General features: G+C 43.2%; 1 protein-coding gene across 10 annotated transcripts in view; it reads left to right on the top strand.

Annotated features, from left to right (window-relative positions):
- The first annotated feature begins 1,701 nt into the window (after positions 1 to 1,701).
- TNC (tenascin C) overlaps positions 1,702 to 18,186 on the top strand; it is a 95,241-nt gene continuing 78,756 nt past the window's right edge. For 2 of the 10 annotated variants that reach the window (XM_086683832.1, XM_086683831.1), the window contains exon 1: positions 1,708 to 2,036. The gene's annotated coding sequence lies outside the window, so the exon portion shown is untranslated. Of the gene's footprint in view, positions 2,037 to 18,186 lie in introns of all 10 variants that reach the window. The other 8 variants (XM_086683837.1, XM_086683829.1, XM_086683830.1 and 5 more) reach the window with 8 other exon arrangements.

Genomic DNA, 18,186 nt, shown 5'->3' with positions numbered 1-18,186 from the left:
GTGAATATAACCTATATGCCATATGACATGTACTCTCTACTATTCTAATGTTTTAGCCCCTAACCTGAAACATAAACCTGGTAGAATCTGGAACACCAAGAGGCACGGAAGCATTCACTACTCGTTAAAAGACACAGCCTTGTGCTACTGCAACATACTTTGGCTAAAACACAGAATTAAAAGCTTCCAAAACAACCAACATTTGAATCAGCCAAAATGTTCAAAAGTTCACATGGGCTGTTTTATGACATGACTATTTATGGGCTTTCTTGCTGTCGGGAAAAGTCACTTAAGCAGAGAATCTTAGAATGCCAGAGCCATAAGGATCATAGGGATGACCTAACCTTGTTGCACTTTTTCCAGATGGAGAAACTGAGTCCCTCAGCAATAATAACAACAAGGAATTGTATCATTCATTATTAAAAGTAGGCAGATAAATAAAGCCTTCATTATTAGTGATCAATTAAAAAAACAAGGGTCTCCTATTTAGCTGTACAGAACAAAGAAATCTATTTTCCATATTTAGATGGTGACTGTTGTACAAGCAGTTTTATATAAGTCAATAGAGTATAAAACATTTAAATATCATCTACAATGTTCCTGGGCAGTGATGTGTAATAGAAAGAACTATGGAGCCCAGTGTTGTCATCAAAACGCTTCCCGGGTGTGTTGCCTAAGTAGAGTTAAGTTACTTCTCCGAACCTCTGTTTCTCCGTCTGTCAAGTCTGTCAAAGGGGATGACACCAGCACCTCTTGGAATATGGTGTCTGTGAGCATGTAACGAAATAATATCCATAAAGTACCTTGCAGAGCATCTAATACAGACTTCATACAGGCGGGCCCAGCGATAGCCACAGGTTACGCAAGGCCTCGTCTCCCTCCACTATCACAAAACCACTGAGTGTTGTGACAAGCTCAAGTGTGGGTGCCGTGCCCTAGCTGCCTCCCCACTGCCTCAAATGCCTGTGTGTGCCCTGCGGATACTCCGTGCATGCTAACACCAAACGAATGGATGACTCAGAGCTTGGAAAGAATCCACAGCAGGCTGGAGAGCAAAGGCACAGTTTATGTCTCAAAGATTAAGTTGTTACCTTCCCCTCCCCCGTGTGCCGGACACCTTTCCACATTGAGAAGAAACTTCAGAGACCTTTCCCCAGGAAGTGCAACGTAGAAGACAGGCCCACTCAGGGGCAGTGGGGCCCGACGGTGAAGCCTCTGAACAGCTGGGCACGGCTCCCTCCCACACAAGGGAAGCCGGGCAGATCTGCGCTCCTAGCACTGCCCCACCTGCTAAGCACTAATCCCGAGTTCTCTCTCTCAGCTGGCCCAGAGAAACCCAAACGCCCCATGCTTCTGAAGGGCTTTATCTCCTCTTTCCAGGAACTGAGCTCGGCCCCTTTCCGAGGTGCCGCCCGCGGAGCAGCTGCCGCCCTGAGCCCAGGCGAGCTCTGGGTGGCGGTTTCAGCCTACCCGAGTAGCAGAGCTGGAGCCTCGGATCCTACTCCCTCTCAGTCCCTGGGCTTCTGTCTCACAATTAGAAAATCCGTTTGGGGAGCAGAGCAAAAATCACACCTAGCTAACAGCTGCTCCGGGTCGGGGGTGGGGAAGGGGAGGAGGCGAGGGAAGCTGGAATTCCTACTTTCGCCATAAATTGTATGCAAATGGGTTCTTTTCCTGGCAGGGAGCAGGGAGTGAGTGCGTCTTTCATGAGCTAACCCCGTTCCGCTGGGAGGGCTGTTCCTTTAATTCACCAACTGAAAAAGTAGGAAAGGATGTCTGGAGGCGAGGCGTCCCATTACAGAGGAAGGAGCTGCTATATAAGCCAGCCAAAGCTGGCTGCGCTGGCCACAGCCTGCCTACTGTCACACGCTCTCCCGCGCGCGCAGACACACACCGGCCTCTCCTCTGCACAAAGACTGTGCGGCTGGGGGTGACAGTGGGGGAAGCGCACGTGGGAGCCCCGCTGCTCACAGCCAGGTCCTTATTCCATGGAGCTGGTTCATTTAAGGATCTAGGTCTTTCCCAACTCCGGAAAGGTAAGTGTGCTTCACCCCCATCAGCAAAGATCGTTATGGTACACTGCATTGCCGGGACCAAAAATGTTGTGGATTCATAATTATAACACTTTTGCTGTATCTTCGCTGCCGGTAAAATGGGGTGTTTGTTGTGATCCGATGCGCCTCGATTGTCTTCTACTTGTGACTTCCAGTCTTGTAGATTTTTGTTGTGTGTCGGTGGGTTTTACTTCTAGGAACAGCCACACGTGGAAGGAACTTTTGGCAAAGTTTTTATCTCTGCGTTCTTCAGAGGAAAAGTAAGAATTTTCTCTTAGCTCCCTGCCTGGCTGATTTCACCTGTGAATGTTTTTGTTTGAGAGTTAGAGAGGTGGAAGTTGAAGGTGGACATCGTTCATGGCCTCCCTGTGGGATGGGTTAAGGGAGGGTCGATAGAGGGTTGTAGAGAGAACATTAAGATTGTATTTCTAAACGGTGTTCACCTTACAGTTTACAAAAGTTTTGTGTCCATCCATCATTCCACAGCATCCTCCCTGTGGCTAGGCATGGAAAGGGATGAGGCCAGAGGGCAGAGGGAGGAGGCGACTCCTAGGGCCACATGAACAACTATGGACTTCAAGGTGGGAGCGGTAGACACCAGCTTTTATCCTGAAGGGCAGGGGGCCTCCCCGTCGATTCCTTCCTGAGTCACTGATCCTTGGGCTGGGTATATGTGCGTTTCCAGGGTGCTTAGGGCCAAGAGTATCCTGAATCTTTCTAGGATCACCTCTCCCTCCTCACCTCTCCCTCCTCACCTGTCATCACAGAAAGCCCTGAGAAACACCTTGCCCCAGGGTTGGGAAGCTCTACCTGGAGGGTTGTGAGAAAAGCACAGGGGTTCCTCTGTGTAATAAGGGTATTAAGGGGATTAAGAGCTCAGGTTTTGAAGCCAGGGGTCGGTCACTTTGGTATCCCCACCTCCCACCATCAAAGATGTTACACCAATGACAATATGTAATCTCTATGAGCCTCAGTGTCCACTTATCAAAAATGGGAACAATAACTTCTGTTGTCATTATGAGGAGGAATGAGGCATAAAGCATTTGGGAAAGTGAGTGTTCAGTAACTGGAGGTTTGGATAATCATTGTCATTATCAGAAACAGCCATCACCTCGGAAGTTAAAAGAGGCATTTAGGCAATCTTGGATTGTTTTTCATGTGTTCCTCACTCCCTTACCCCCAACCCCCATTTTTTTAATCTCACAAGTCTGAGGGTGTCTCACTAGGCTGGCAGGTCGGAGACTTGGCTGTATTTTATAAGCAGGACATTGTTCTGGCGCAGGTCGGGGAAAGGGAGCAGCCCGAGGGCTGGAGGTAAATGTCGAGTTCTGACTCCAGATGCACAAGGTTTTGAGTTTGGGCGTTTGCAGATTCTAAAGCTGTCAGCTATAAAGTACGATGTTGCCCGGGGACTCTTTGGAAATGCTTTCCATCCAGAGTGAGAGCGGGACAGGGGAGCTCCACTTGAAGAATGAATGCCTCTTTTTCATGTTTTGTGGACCTTTCCCCCTTTTTTATGAAGGTTTCCCATATGTGCTTTAGAAATAAAACCTGCTGCCCACCCCAGCCAGCTTCCCGCCTTGCCCTTCAATATGGTAAGCCCAATTGAGGACTGGAGGAGGTTTGTTCAGTGCTAAAGAAGCCTGTGGAAAGTTTGCTGGCATTGTATGCATCTCAGCCCATTTCAGTTGATGTAATTGCGCGTTGACCATGTGTTTCAGGCAGGTGACGGCGTCTGGGGGAAGAAAAGGGTGGCAATATGAATGTTCTCTGGTTTGCTCAGAACAGTGTGAATCAGATAAGGATTGAAAAGGGGGTATTACCAGTTTGCAATCTTTAAAGTATTTTTTTTCTATGCTTTGTTTGAAAAAAACCCAGCTTCCCTCTCTCATCTTCCACTGTACTGCCTGTATCCTCCTCCCAAAGAAGTTACTGATCTTCCAGCCTTCAGTGACGTTGTCATATAAAGAGGGTAACGATCTGTATCTCTCAGGGCTCTTGTGACATCCAAATGAAATAATAGATGGCAGACTCAGTATCTGACACATAGTAAGGGCTCAATAAATAGAGGGCTTTTGTTGGTGTTTTTTGGTTTTCTTGCTTATCAACTTATAAGGACTTATCTGAAATTAATGTCCTAAGATGGTGGTTTTCAAGCTTTTATTTAGCCGTGGAAATATTCATTAAAGGACACTGATGGCAGAACTCCAATATGAGAGGTAAATGTGGAGCTGCTTTGGTTGAAGTGAGGGTGGAGGTTCCAAAACTCGCCCCTTTGTTCTCAGCCTCTGGTACGTTTCCACAGAACCTTGAATGACACAAAACACAGTATAAAATAATGGACCCAGGCAGTGTGCATTCAAGCTGCGATTCTGCACTTCAACAGGGTCGTTTGCCCCTTCGGGTCCTCACCTGTAACAGAAGCCAATGCAATTCCCCAAGTAGTACAGTAGATAAGAATATAAGAAGTTTAAAATGCTTAACAAAGGAGGATTCTTTTAATTAATCTTGAGGATAACAATAGCCAAAATGTATGGAGAGCCTACTCTATCCTTAAGATCCCTTGTGTACATCATCTCACTAAATATCCACAGTATGTCTCTGAGGAACGGACTATGCCTACTGGAAAAAGACATAGCTTGAAGGGGGGAGTGAGCAAATAATTTTTCCAGAGTCCTAGAACATAGACTGATGGAGCCGTTTTTCAGACCCATGGTCCCCAAATCAGAAGCACATTCCACCGTGTCCCTTCTGAATGCTGCTGCTTCTTGCACTACCTTTAGAAGGAAAAAAAAAAAAAAAAAAAAACAACCTTCCTTTCTGACTAAATCCACCCCTCCAGCCAGACTGTGGCCACCCTTAAATACAGCAGTAGCCTGATCATATAACCAGAATGGAATTTGGAAAGGGAATTCAAGCTGACAGAATGAAAAACATGTCCCCTTTAATCCTGCCCTTTCTAATGCTCACAATGAACCAAGTACACCTACTCCCTCCTCCCCCTGGATTTCTATGGACAGATAGCCATGTTTTCTTACAGGAAAATAATACCTAGCTGGTGTAAAACACAAGTCCTTCCAGACTGAAGTCATTTTAGTTTGAAAAGTAGGAAGGAGATAACAAACCTTTAGTTCACTCCAAATACCCAACCCCTTTGTGATGATAAAACACACACAGTAATTAAAACTGAGGGCTAACTGTGTATCATTTATGTGAGAGGAGGGTTTGTCTATGGTTTTTCATCTAATTCTCACCCTAACACTGCAAGTTATAAATCATTTGCTCCAGTTTTATGGATAGAGGACCAAAGCCCAAAGAAGTTAAGTGGCTGACATGAGGGTTTTCCATAAGTGAGGAGCACTGTTGGCTTTGAAGCCAAATCCTCTGACTAAAACTCTACTATTCTTTCCACTATGCTGCACTGCTTCTGGTAGTCAGGCAGGGCTGACCTCACAGAACCTTGAATGATGTCTTTCAGTGATTGGCCAGATGGTAGAGAAACCCCCAACTGGCGTTGGTGTCTATTGACTTTACAGAACACCCCTGCCTGTATCATTTTTCATGGTGCTCAGAAAAGGTCAGCTCATGGTGGTGCACTTCTCTGCCTGGAAACAGAAAAGTTCAAATTTCAGCCGAGAGAGAGAGAGAGAGAGAGAGAGAGAGAGAGAATGAGAATGACACTAAAAGTAGCAATCTGGTTATTCCTGTTAGTTTTCATCCCAGGAAAGTAGGCATATATACTTTGCTGTGCTCTGCAAGCTGGAGCTCATGGGAAGGGCAAGGCTGTACCTGTCCCTGCACCCTCTTTGAGAGTCAGGTGAACAGAGCACCTGATTTAAAAGGGCCGACTGGGGTCCAGAGTGCAATCAGTGTGCCCAGTCTCGGGGCAGTGAATCTCAGGATGATCAGGAAATGGTTGTAGGCTCCAAGCCACAAATTTCCCTGAAGTCTCAGAGGTGAGGGTTATGGTTCAATCGCTTCTCACTTTGAGACGATCAACGGGAATTCCCATGAATCTAAACCCCGCCAGTTCGAATACCTTCAACATGTTGGGAAACATGAGATGAAGGCTTCCTTCCAAGGGGGACAACTCCCTCAGAATCCTGCAATCTCCAGGCAATAATTCCATCTGTGCAAAAGATAGCGGTGGCCTCGCCTACCATAAAAGGGCTGTACATACCTTATAAGTTCTTGGTAGAGGAGAAAAGTCTGTGTACCTACCTGATTCTAACCTGGGAGACCAGACTTTTATTTCAGTAATTCCCTTATGCCTAGAATTTTTTTTTTTCTGTTTCCTTCTGCCTTGTCTCATATTTCTGGCCTCTATTAAGCAGCAATCTAATTCAATACTATCATTGCATCCTTTGACCCTCCATCATGGAATAAAAGCAAAATGCCCACCCTGAAAGCAGATTGTGAGAGTAAAATCCCTCCCATATGCATTTCTAGTCTATTTGCACATGGAAGTGAAAAAAATCATGTCAAGTTGTCTCAGATTTTTGAAATTTCCAGAAATCCACAAGTTCTTAATTATATAGCCATGGTAACTCAAATAGTTTTGGTTGGCCCTCTAACACCTACCCACCCCTCAACACCCTGTGTCAAGAACCAGAGAGATTTTTGTAAGCTCTGAAAGTAGATAGCTTTGCTTCAGAACTAACTGGTTAACTCTTACCCTGGAGGAGATGAGTTGGCTGCTACTAACTTCTGCATGAATGGGTCCAGAAAGTTCTTTTAGCAGGGGTGGAGGAGGTGATTGTAATAGCTAACATTTCCTGACAGTCATTATGCCATTTCATCATCAACCGTCCAGCAAGTGTAACTGTCCCCCATTCAAACACAGGGAACCTGAGGCTAAAAAAGTTTAAGTAGCCTCCTCAACACCACACAGATAGTAAATGTCTGAGCCAGAACTCAGACCCAGCTCCCAGTCCTGCACATGTGGCTATAACCATTAGGATATGCAAGCCATACTCAGCACCTTAATTCTATCCATCTCTTGACAACAAAGAGGGCTGGACACCACAAAGCTGAGAAAGAATCAAAAGCTCATCTTTCAGACCACCATGTTCTGTTCAGCTGGGCGGCCACTGTTATTATCTTCAACTTGCTCCTTCTGGTTTCACTTTCTGTGGAAACTGTAATCAAATAATTAGCCTATAATTCCTAATGTAATGTGTTTCCTCTACTGGGCTCTAAGCTGCCTGAGGGTGAAGCCTGACTCACTCCCCGCACCCTCTGCCAGTCTGAGACCTGAAGCATGAACACTCATAAGCAAGTGCTGCCTGGTGCAACCAGGCTTGCCCTGCAGGCTGCCTGAAATACCCCTCTTCCGGGTTCCCACAGAGCTCTCTGCTTCCCCCACTGACATCTGTGTATCATGTATACTTCGATAATCACCTCCCCCCACCCCACCTGCCTGCACACCCCCAAGGTCAAGATCATCGGTGAAGCAGGAACTGTGTCTTGCTGGTGCTTGTGTTCCCCAAAGCCTAGCTACCTGCTGACAGGTACCAGGCCCTTAGTAAGTTGTTGTTGAAGAAACTCTGCTGTCCCAAAGCAAATGGAACAATAGCGCAACACTGCCTTGCTTCTGAACTGAGTTCTATGGTTTATGCTGGATAAATTTTCAAGAAAGTAGGATACACATGAATTTATAAGTGTATAAAATAACTTTTCCATGCCTCACTTTTGGATGGTCCCAGAAACTATAAATAACCTGACAGATAGGTAAACTGAGGCCTAGAAAGGTCATCATCAACACAGAGTAGGAAGTGGTGGCACTGTCGTTCCTTCCCACGCCAACTCCGGTGACTATGCTTCTTCCACCACGCCACTTAGCACTCGGGTGTTATTCCCATTTTTCAGATAAGAAAGAGGTTAGAGACAGCAGGCTACTTTCTAGAGGGATATTTACACTTTTAAAGGGTAGTTCAGTAGAGAGGGCAATGCTTAACAAATAAGAGAATTACTAGTGGTGGACTTCAGGCAAGGGGATGCTTTGAAGGATTAGGAGAACCCAACTTTTATCACCCAGGGCCCAGGGATGTGTTCAGGGGTAAAACCATACTTAGTAGATAGAAGAAAGATGGCAGAGACTCAATATTGAGTGCAAATCAGCATATTTTTGTTCAGAACTCGAAGCCTACAAATGCAGCATAGGGAAGTCCTGGGTTGTAGCAGTGCACTGGGGATCTCTGCTAGGCATGCAGTTCAACGTGAACCCATGTAACCCCACTGCAGAAGTGACACACCACAGCCAGAAGGAGGGAACCTGGAGCGACACTGAACGCTGTGTCACCCAGAGACTAGCAGGAACACCGCATCCAGTAGGCACCCAAGATACGAAATAACAACAGTAGCAATAATAGTAAAGCATGTGAGTGCATCCAGACAAGAAAGCCATGACTTTCCACTTAGGGAAGAAACAGTCTGGGAGAGGCAAATACCTAGGGAGCCTCGATGCAAAGGAGGGAACCCACCTGTTGGGGAGCTCAGGGAAGAGAAACTCAGCTCATGCTGGGCATAGGCACCTTTAGTTCTACCCCCAAGGGAAGTTGTCTGCTCCTTGGGAAACTTATGCCCTGGGTCCTGGGATGGTCACACAGAGGTAGCTTGTTGCAGAGATGTCACAGTAGAGTGTTTCAACTCATAGGTAGGTTGTTAAAAAATGTTTTCCTCAGAACCCACAGAATTTTGAAATTAAAAGGGCTCATTGGCAGCCTCTAAACCAGGGGCTTGGAGACTGGATTTAAAAGACTCCTCCAAGGTGATTTGGAGGCTCCCACAGAGAGATGGAGAGGCCAAGCAGGGGCTCCATTCAATCTTATTTTAACTTAAGCCCCTCCACTTTTACCTGTTTTGTACATGGAGCTTCCTCATGAAATGTTGTTTGGTGAAGGAGTTTTGTGGCAAAATAACAACAACAACAACAATAATAATAATAATAATAATAATGTTTTTGTAAATTGCTGGCCTAGTTAAACTCCCCTCGTTTGGAAGATGAGGAAACAGATTCAGAGGAGAGAAAAGTCCTCCTAAGATCTCACGCCAGTTGGCAACAGGCTCAGGACTCAGTCCGAGGTCTTCTGACTCTTGTTCTTGGAAGCCAGGGACAATATAAAAAATGTCAGAGTTAATATATTATTTAAAAAGGAAAAATTAACAGAGTCTTGCTCTCTGAACAGCTTTAGTGCACACGGGTTGAGGCAAGAGTCCACTGTATTTGTTATCTCTCACTGCATAACAAATTGCTGTGAAACTTGGTGGTTTAAAACAACACCCATTTGTTGTCTTATAATGTCTATAGGTCAGGAATTTGAGCATACCTTAGCAGGACGTTCTACTTTCATGGTTTCTCACAAGACTCAGTCACAGTGTTGGCCAGGATTGGGGTCTCATCTTAAGGTTCAACTGAGGAATTATTAGCTTCCAAGCCCACTTACGTGTTGTTGGCTGCATTCAGTTTCTTGAGGTCTGTTGGCCCAAGGCCACTCTCAGTTCCCTGCCACATGGACCTCTCCAGCATGGCCATTTGTTTCATCAAAGCCAACAAGAGAGAGAGAGCCTGCAAGCAAACAGACATCACAATCATGTGCAGCTTAATAGTGGAACTGATATGCAACACCTTGGCCATATTTTGTTTTGGTTAGAAATAAGCCACGAGGCTGTCCCACACTGAAGGGAAGGAAATTGCACAAAGATGTGAATAGCAGAGACAGTATCATTGGAGCCCATCTTAGAGCTTCTCTGCCCCTCCAACAGTCCAATGTTACCTATTTCTGACAACTTCTTACCAACAACAAGTTCACCCAATCCACCTGCACTTCTGTTAATGAGCAATCAGGAATTATGGCAGCCACTAGAGGTGACTGGGTCTTAATTAAGCTTTCTATCCATTTATAAGGGAGAGCCAGATGTTTTGCATTAGATATCCTAGTTCACTGTGGAGCCATAATTCATCTTGAATATCCCAGGACAGGATCTTTCAAGGCAATGACTTCAAATACATTTCATTCAGTGACAAGACATTGAAACTGAAACTGAAACTCATCCATTGTCTCCCCTCCCCAATCTATTCTTCTGTTAGCAGATGTAAGGAAGACTAAAATTTGGGACTAATTCTTTCTCCCTTTCCACTTTTTCCTTACTATGCCACCATACTCCAACTCTTGTGGACTCTATTGCCTTAACAAGTATATCAGATCATTGCCTCCCCACCCACTCCCTCATCCTCCTACTTCAGGTCGTGCATCTCACAGATAGACCATAGCAATGGTTTCCCCATTGGACCCCATCCCTCCAGACTTTCCTTTCAATGTGTCCCTCAACCTGGGTTGTAGGTCAACATTCCCAGGCTTAAAGGTTTCCAAATGGTTCTCTTCTGGCCACAGGAAAAATTCAGATCTCCAACCTGGCATTCAGTTTCTTTCATGGTCTGGTTTCCGGCCTCCAAACAGACCTTTTACTTCAGCTATAATCCATGCTTTCAACACCAACTATTTCATGCTTTTTATGCCCTGGCAAATATCACTTCCTCTTTCCTAGAATATCTTTCCCTATGTTTTTCACCTACTCATAATCTTCTTTTAAAATTCAATTCAGGAACCACCTCCCTCCTCTGGGTCGATGAGATGTCCCTTTATTGTCATCCCCTTCCACCCCATATTTTTTTCTGTCATCACCGTTATCATGCTGGAATTGCCTGTCTGCTCATAGATCAACTCTTCCTGTCAACTCTTGAAAGGAGAATTTGTATCTGGTTCATATGAAATTGAGCACAACTGAAATAAAATTAATCTTCAACCACAGACAGGAGTCCTTGCTGTGTCCCAGATTTGGACCTCCGCTGCCTCATCTGAGTTTATTCAGAAAGCCCAGGCCTTGAAGTTGTTTTCATGCCTTGCCCTCTAGGCTCTCAACTGTGCACAGTGATGTCATAACATGTGACAGGAGGAAGCCAGCCTAGTTCTGGGACAGGAAACCGTCTCAGGACGCAGACTTCAAGGAATGCCCTTGCTTTCAGAGAAGGGAGGCCTCTGGGATCAAAGCATGCCCTGCCTTGGATTTGGAAAAACCAGTACCAAGGACAGAGGAGACCTGTCTGGGGATTTGAAGCTGAGTCACAAGAGATCCAAGTATCTGGAGGTTATAACAAGGATCAGTCTACAACCGGTGGGAGTAATGAAAGGACACCAGGGAGGGATGGAGACAAAGAGCTCTGTATCTTAGGACATGAATAAATTCATAGCCCGGTGGCCAGGGGAGGATTGGCTAATGGTTAAGAGTATGGCATTGGCATTAGTTCTGGGTTCAAGAGCTTGATATTTTCTTGTTAACGTAATCTTGACCAAGTCTTAACTTCTCTAACCCTCATTTTCAACCATATTAAAGGCAAAATAGTAGCACCTACTTCAAAAGGTTATTGTGATGATTAAAATACATAAGTGAGCATGAATTGCTTAACACAGCACTGGCACTTGGGCATAAATGTTTTATTGTCATTGTTACCTGTTGTCACAATTGTTGCTGGTTATGAGGCTCCATTAGACAAGCAGTTCCCCAGACTGTGGCCTGTGGCACACTGTACTCATGAGATGCACCTGTAAAAGTGTTCTGTGGACAAAGGGGTTTAGAGGACACTTGGCACTGTGTCATGTTCTTGGGAATTCTTACTCAATACATGGTTCTAAGGGTGGGGATATAGTAGATAAAGGAACATTCAAGATCCTTATAAGCTCTTCATAGAGTTTCCATTATAGTGGAAGGAGGTAGATGATAACAAGGAATCAAACTTATAAGTACAATTTCAGGCAGGTATTTGCTAAGAATAATCAGAAAACACAGTAAAGGAATAGGCAATGACTGGTGGTGAGTGGGATACTCTTAAGTAGGGTGAGACATGGAGATGACATTTAAGCAGAGATCTGAATGAACTAGGGAAGTGAGCTCTGTAGATAGTGGCTAGGAGTTTAGATTTTATTCTGAGTGCGATTAGAAGAGTACATGCTCTGAGAAACCTATAGCAGTTAACCAATTCAGCTTTGTTGAACCCAATACCCCCCAAGTTACTTGACCACAAATGCCATTTTCCACAGGACATGTACCTAAAAACATCTTGGAATATAATCTGGTAAATTCTGTACTAGAGCACAAGGCTTCATAGATTTTTTTTTAAAGGACTATAAATTTGCTCTCACTCATCTGGACCTACAGTAAAAAGTCCAACAAACCACTTGGGCTGAAACGGGCATGTCCAGAGCAAGAAAACCTAGTTCTAGAGGTAAATACTTGCAGGGTGTCACCCTAATTAGCAACTCTTTTTGGCCAAGATGATCGATGAGCACATCCAGGCTTCAGTAGACTCTGGAATCCCATCTCAGGCCAAAGGAAACTTGCCAACATCTGCCTAAAAGCTAATAAGTGTTTGCAAACAGTACACCTTGGCTTAAGCATTCTCCAAAGGGGACGTGTACAAAACATGAGGTCTCCCAGCCAGAGGCTCTGGGAGAAAGAGGTCAGATATTTCAGTGCTTACAAAGAGACAGCCACCAGATTGCTACTAAAGATCTAGGAAATGGAAGGTGAAGGTGTCTGCTTGGGCTCTGATCTCTCTATTGAGCAGTGCTAATGTAAATTTCCACCTGATATGAACGGCAGGAAGTTGCTTGGTTAATCAGCCCAGCGTAGTAGTTGAGAACAAGCATTTTAGAGTCACAAATTAGGGTCCAAGTGCTGACTGTCCCTCTAAACCAGTCATTGAATCTAGTTAAGTCTTGATTCATTTAACTTTCAGATATGCATAATAATACCTGTCTCACCAGGTTGTCATGATGAATGAAAAGATATATGATAACATGTATAAAAATCATCTAGCATAAGGCATGGCACAAAACAGGTATATAGCAGGCTCTCAACAAAATGTTAGTTTCCTTCCTGTCCAGTTCAATCTGTATTTGGTTTTATAATAGCTATCATTTTCTAACAAACTACTATATTCCAGCAAGGGTCAGGAAACCACCAGGTGGTGGCTTATTTTTGTAAATAAAGTTTTATTGGAACACAGCTATGCTCTGGCTACTTTCTCTGCAATAGTAGTCTTTGTGACATAGAACATCTAGCTGCAAAGCCTAAGATATTTGCTATCTGGTCACTTAGAAATAAATTTACTGACTCCTGCCAGTGTGCTAATTTAGATATATAATTTCCAATCACCAGAGCCTACCAAGGTTTATATTATTATACTTATATGTATAAAGGGATTGAAGCAGAAACAAAAGCTCATCTAGTAAGTCCCAATCCAAAACCATAATGCTGAAGGAAGCTTCAAAGAATGACAGAAGAGTGATTCATTTGTGTGAATTATCCTCGATTTCCCCCCGACCACCTCTGTCTTTTATCTCTCTCAGGCTAAATTTCTTGATTTTCCTGCTGAATTAAATGTTGAATTAAATGTTGCTGTCCAGAAGGGATCCCCTTCCTCTTTTCCTTATTTGTTTATTTCTTTCAAAATGAAAGTTGTAATTCCTAAACCCTCTGGAAGACCCTCATGCCTTGACTGATTTCTTAGAAACAATAACTCTGTTTTTAGTTGTACATAGCATGAGGGCCCGTTTTCCAAAAAGGAGAGATTTGTTAAGCTCCTCTGTCTGCTACTTCTCACTTTATCTTCCTCTCACTTACTCACTTTCTCTCCAGGCCAGACTCAAAGAGAGTAGGCTGTTTCCAGGGGCTTTAAAGATTTGCCTGAGACACAATTATTATAGAGCATTTGGCTCTGTGCCCCGCTCAAGTTCAAAACTGTACATTAAATGGCTATGTGCACTCCAGAACCCCAGACCCACCCTCCCAAAGGGCCCCATTTTAGGGATCCAACAACTCTACTTGCATCAGTGATATTGGATGTCATCTGTGATATTTATTGCATAAATATTAATTCTTTAAACTGAAAAAAAAATGAATCTTGCTTAAAAAGATAAGTTGGTGTAGCAGAAAGAGTATAGGATTTGGAATTCTACGACTGAGTTATTAATTCTGAATCAAATAATTACTGCCTGGGCAAGTTATTTCATGTTCTGAAGCCCTCAGCTTTAATAACAGTAAAATATGAACAGTGCTTCCTAACTCACAAGGTTGCCATCATAATTAACTGGCATCTGTTAAGTTCCAGGCACAGGATACATGTGAAACTATCTGTGTCACTCATGGTTTACATTGGTAGAAAGTCTCCATCCAGGAGCTTTACACTCAGAGACTGGCCATAGTTAATCATCACTCCCATCTAATGTGTAAAGAAATGGAAGGAGAGGGTCTAGATTTGTTCCAAATCTGCACTTTCCCTATTGTGTGTCATCAAACCAAATCCTGTGATGTATTTCAAACACAAAATAATCAAATAGCTTTGGAAAACACTATAAACTCTCCTCCTCTTGGAGATTTCCAATGAACACAAACACATTAAAGACTCTGGAAACCCTGAAGTAAACAAAGCTGTATAATTTGTTTGGTTTAAAATAGCATTTGGTTTAAAATAGCATTTTCCAAACATGTTTTTCCCTTGCATTAATATTTGCCAACATGTTGTAGATTCCACTTTAGAAAATGCTGCCTATAGTTATAGAGCTAATTAAATCCAAGTCAGGGGTTAGAAATATCTCTATTTCTCAGGCTCATGTACAGCTTCCTGGACATTATCCAGAAGTCATAAAGTTCCTTCATTGTTACTGTGGACCCTGACAACTGGGTTTTTTGGAAGTTTGCCTTTTTACTTTGGTTGTGCAAACCACACTTTTACATCAATCAAGGATGACTGCAAAGGTGAGGGTTAGGAATGGGGTCTCTGACATGTGAGCCAGTCCATCTGAATTAAACCCCTGCTCCCCTCTGTCTACCTGTGTGAGCTTGAGCTGTTTCCGTTTCCTCATCCCTAAGCTGAAAAAATAAAGGTAGCTACCTCATAGGTCTTGGAGAGAATTCAACGAAATACCCACACAAGATACACATGAAGCAATTCTTGGCACAGATATCTTCAATCAATGTTAGCTGTTATTGAAGCATTTAAACAGCCTCGTTTGAGAAAGAGAAAGTAGACAATGAAAGTATGTTTCCTTGCATGATATCACACAAATTAATTGCTGGAGCAGTGTTAGTTTTTCCTGAGAGTCCAGTTTCTTGCTTCCAATCTTAGAAGCATAGTATCAAACTTTATTGCACTTGACTCATACAGGCTTTTACAATTGTCAGAGAATCCATCTGGCTCCCTCTGACTCAGGCCTCAAACAGCATTCCATGCATTTGAATATCAGCACATTGGCTTGGAAAAGATTGCCAAAACTACCTAGTCTTGCTATGCCAAATATTTGACACACATATCAACACTCCTTCACTTTGGTACCCATGGCATTCATTGCTAAGCCATCACAGCACTTTTTCCCCTTCAGTCCAAAGGAGGCCATGGAGTCTTTCTCAACACAGTGCTGGATAGCCATGTCAGCTCACTGAGGTTGACACGTAAACTGAAACTTAACTGCTTTCCCAAACCAATTCAACCTCTCAATCAATGCTTGAACCACCTCTACAGTATTACTGTCTATTTTTTCATCTGTCCGATGTTGTGAAGCTCCCCTATTAAGAGAAGCCACAGAGGAAGAGAGAAAAAGAGAATAGATACTAACAGTTGGATAGCATTTACAATCCTATTATTCCATTCACTGTCTCCAGCAACCTTGGAAAGATCCTTATTTTACAGCTCAAGAAGCCACAATTCAGAAAAGTTATAGGACTTTGTCTAACGCTTCCCAGCAGGTGAGCAGAATTTGATCTCCTGTATTTCTGCTCATCACAATGCCTCCTTAAGAATTTTCAACGTCTTTCAAGGCTACATCTCTGACATTGGGTAGCTAACAACAGCTTCACAGAAGTCACCATGTCACAGAGCCCTTGTCAGAAGGTCTCTTATTTAACGTTGAGGTATGAGCCAGTCTGTAAACCTTCCTAGATAAATCTCTGATCTCTTCACCTTGGCTCAAGAGCTCAAGAACCAACTTCTAGTACTTTTGAAAGAGTCAACTAGATTTCCTAAAATTCTGGACGAAGGCCAGAGGAGGTCATTGTTCCATTAGGAAATGAACTGAAATTTGTGCTTGAAACAATTTTTCCAGAATTTTACAGGAACCTATATTGTTGCCACTTGGTCGGACCCACTTTTTATTTTCCTTTCTGTCTAGGTAAGGAATAGGAGAGAGAAAGCAAGTGCTCTGCAGAATTTTTATTTCAAAAATTGAAACCAGACCACACCAGGGCAGTCTGTGGTCTGAATGTATCAATGGATCTAGTCATATTTCATCTGAGCTTTTCTTAGGTATACTAAACCACAAATATGAATCTCATTATTGTGTCTGGATGGAAATATTTTATGGATTAAGATTTGTGAGCTTAATTTGGTTGGTAGTGAAACTTCTGTTTGGGGGATGGGAAGACAGAAGCCCCAAAGCACCACCAGTGTTTTAGCCAAACAACTAAAGAAAGACACAGTATTGGTGTGTGTGTGTGGGGGGGGGGGGGTGGGGAGGGAGTGCTGTACTTAATATTGGCTACTTGACATGGGTCCGAAATGAAATCCAAATTTAAGTTGAGCAGAAATATTGCCAAATTAGCGGTAGACTACAGGTCCCTAGAACCAAAGAGTCAGGGGCTAGGGGCACACAATCTTGCTTATTTGACGAGAGAGTGGATGTGACCTGCCCAAGGTCTCACAGCAAGAGGCTGGCAGGACTGTGCTGCGGAGCTCATCTCCTAGCCCTTTAATCCACTGCACTCCCCACCACACAGTCCCAGGAGAGCCTCAAATCTCTGGGAGCTGAAAAATAAAAGTCAGAATTCAAAAGGAGAGAGTGATCTAAATTTAACCAACAATGAATACTGCAAGAAAATTGGGAGAATGGATAATAACCCAGGATGCTTCATTCACATTGAAACCAGAATTTTACACTGAGTATATCACAGGCCTGGTCGAGTTCATCTCCTGCCAAATGTCTAGTTGAGTTGACCTTGATCGTAGAGAAGGTTTATCTCAAAGCAGATAGTACTGGGCTCTCAAGAACCCTTGAGGTATTGACTGGAATCTCATGGGAAGGAGCCCACAGCATCTTGGTCAATTTTGTAACCCCTGTGCTTAGTGTGGTATCTGGCACACAGTACATACTCACTGAATAACTGAGCAAATAAAAATGAACTAATTCTGGGAGTGCAACTATGATGAATTCCTTGATACATCTTGTCTTAGAAGAGATCATAGGAGAACTAATTCCGTTAGGGCTATCAGGAAAACAAGAGTATTTGTTCTTTCATTAATTCCATGAATATGTCTGCTATGTGTAAGTTCAAATCAAGAAATATATTGAGTGTTATTTTATGTAAATATAAACATATTGTGCCTTCACTATGCTGTAGACACTGAGCTTGGTGTTGGGTATTAGAAGATGAATGACTCAGATATAGTTCCTGCCTTCATGGAGCTTAAAGATTACATACAATCTAAATCCTTACGGTCTGACATAAATACAAGATAGAATTGGCTTATGTTCTAAAAGAGGAAGATACACATACATAATAAAGTCACCCAAAGTCAATTTTTAGAATGACACATGATGGAAATAATATCAAATAATATCAAATAACTCAGAGAATTCAGAAAGAAAAAAAACAAGAAAACTTCTAATAACAGATGATTTTTTGAGCTCTATCTTGAAGGACAAATAGAATTGTCGACTCAGAGATGGCAAAGGGGCTCTTGAGCAGCCTTCAACGGATCTGGTACCCTCTCCCATTGATAACTGAGATATGATCGTGTCTCCAAAGATTTTCTCTTTTGAGCTGGGTGTTTGAAAGTAATGGAAGCAATGCTTGGGACTGGTCTTGAGCCATAACTTTTTCCCTTGGCCCTCAGCACAAAATGCTGTATAAAATCGAGGTTCAGAGCACTTACTTTGGACTCAGATGGACTTGTGTTCAAATCCTGACTCTACTTAATGAATATCTGAATGTACATAAGCCACTTAACTATTCTCTGCCTCATTTTCCTCACCTTCAAACTGAGAATAAAGATAGTGCTTCATATTATTTTTGTGAGAAT

This window comes from Puma concolor, chromosome D4 (assembly GCF_028749965.1).
Source record: "Puma concolor isolate L17-30 chromosome D4, mPumCon1.1.hap2, whole genome shotgun sequence".
Classification (NCBI taxonomy): domain Eukaryota; kingdom Metazoa; phylum Chordata; class Mammalia; order Carnivora; family Felidae; genus Puma; species Puma concolor.
The sequence above is the reverse complement of the archived record's forward strand: the minus strand, read 5'-3'. Positions and strand labels throughout refer to the sequence as shown.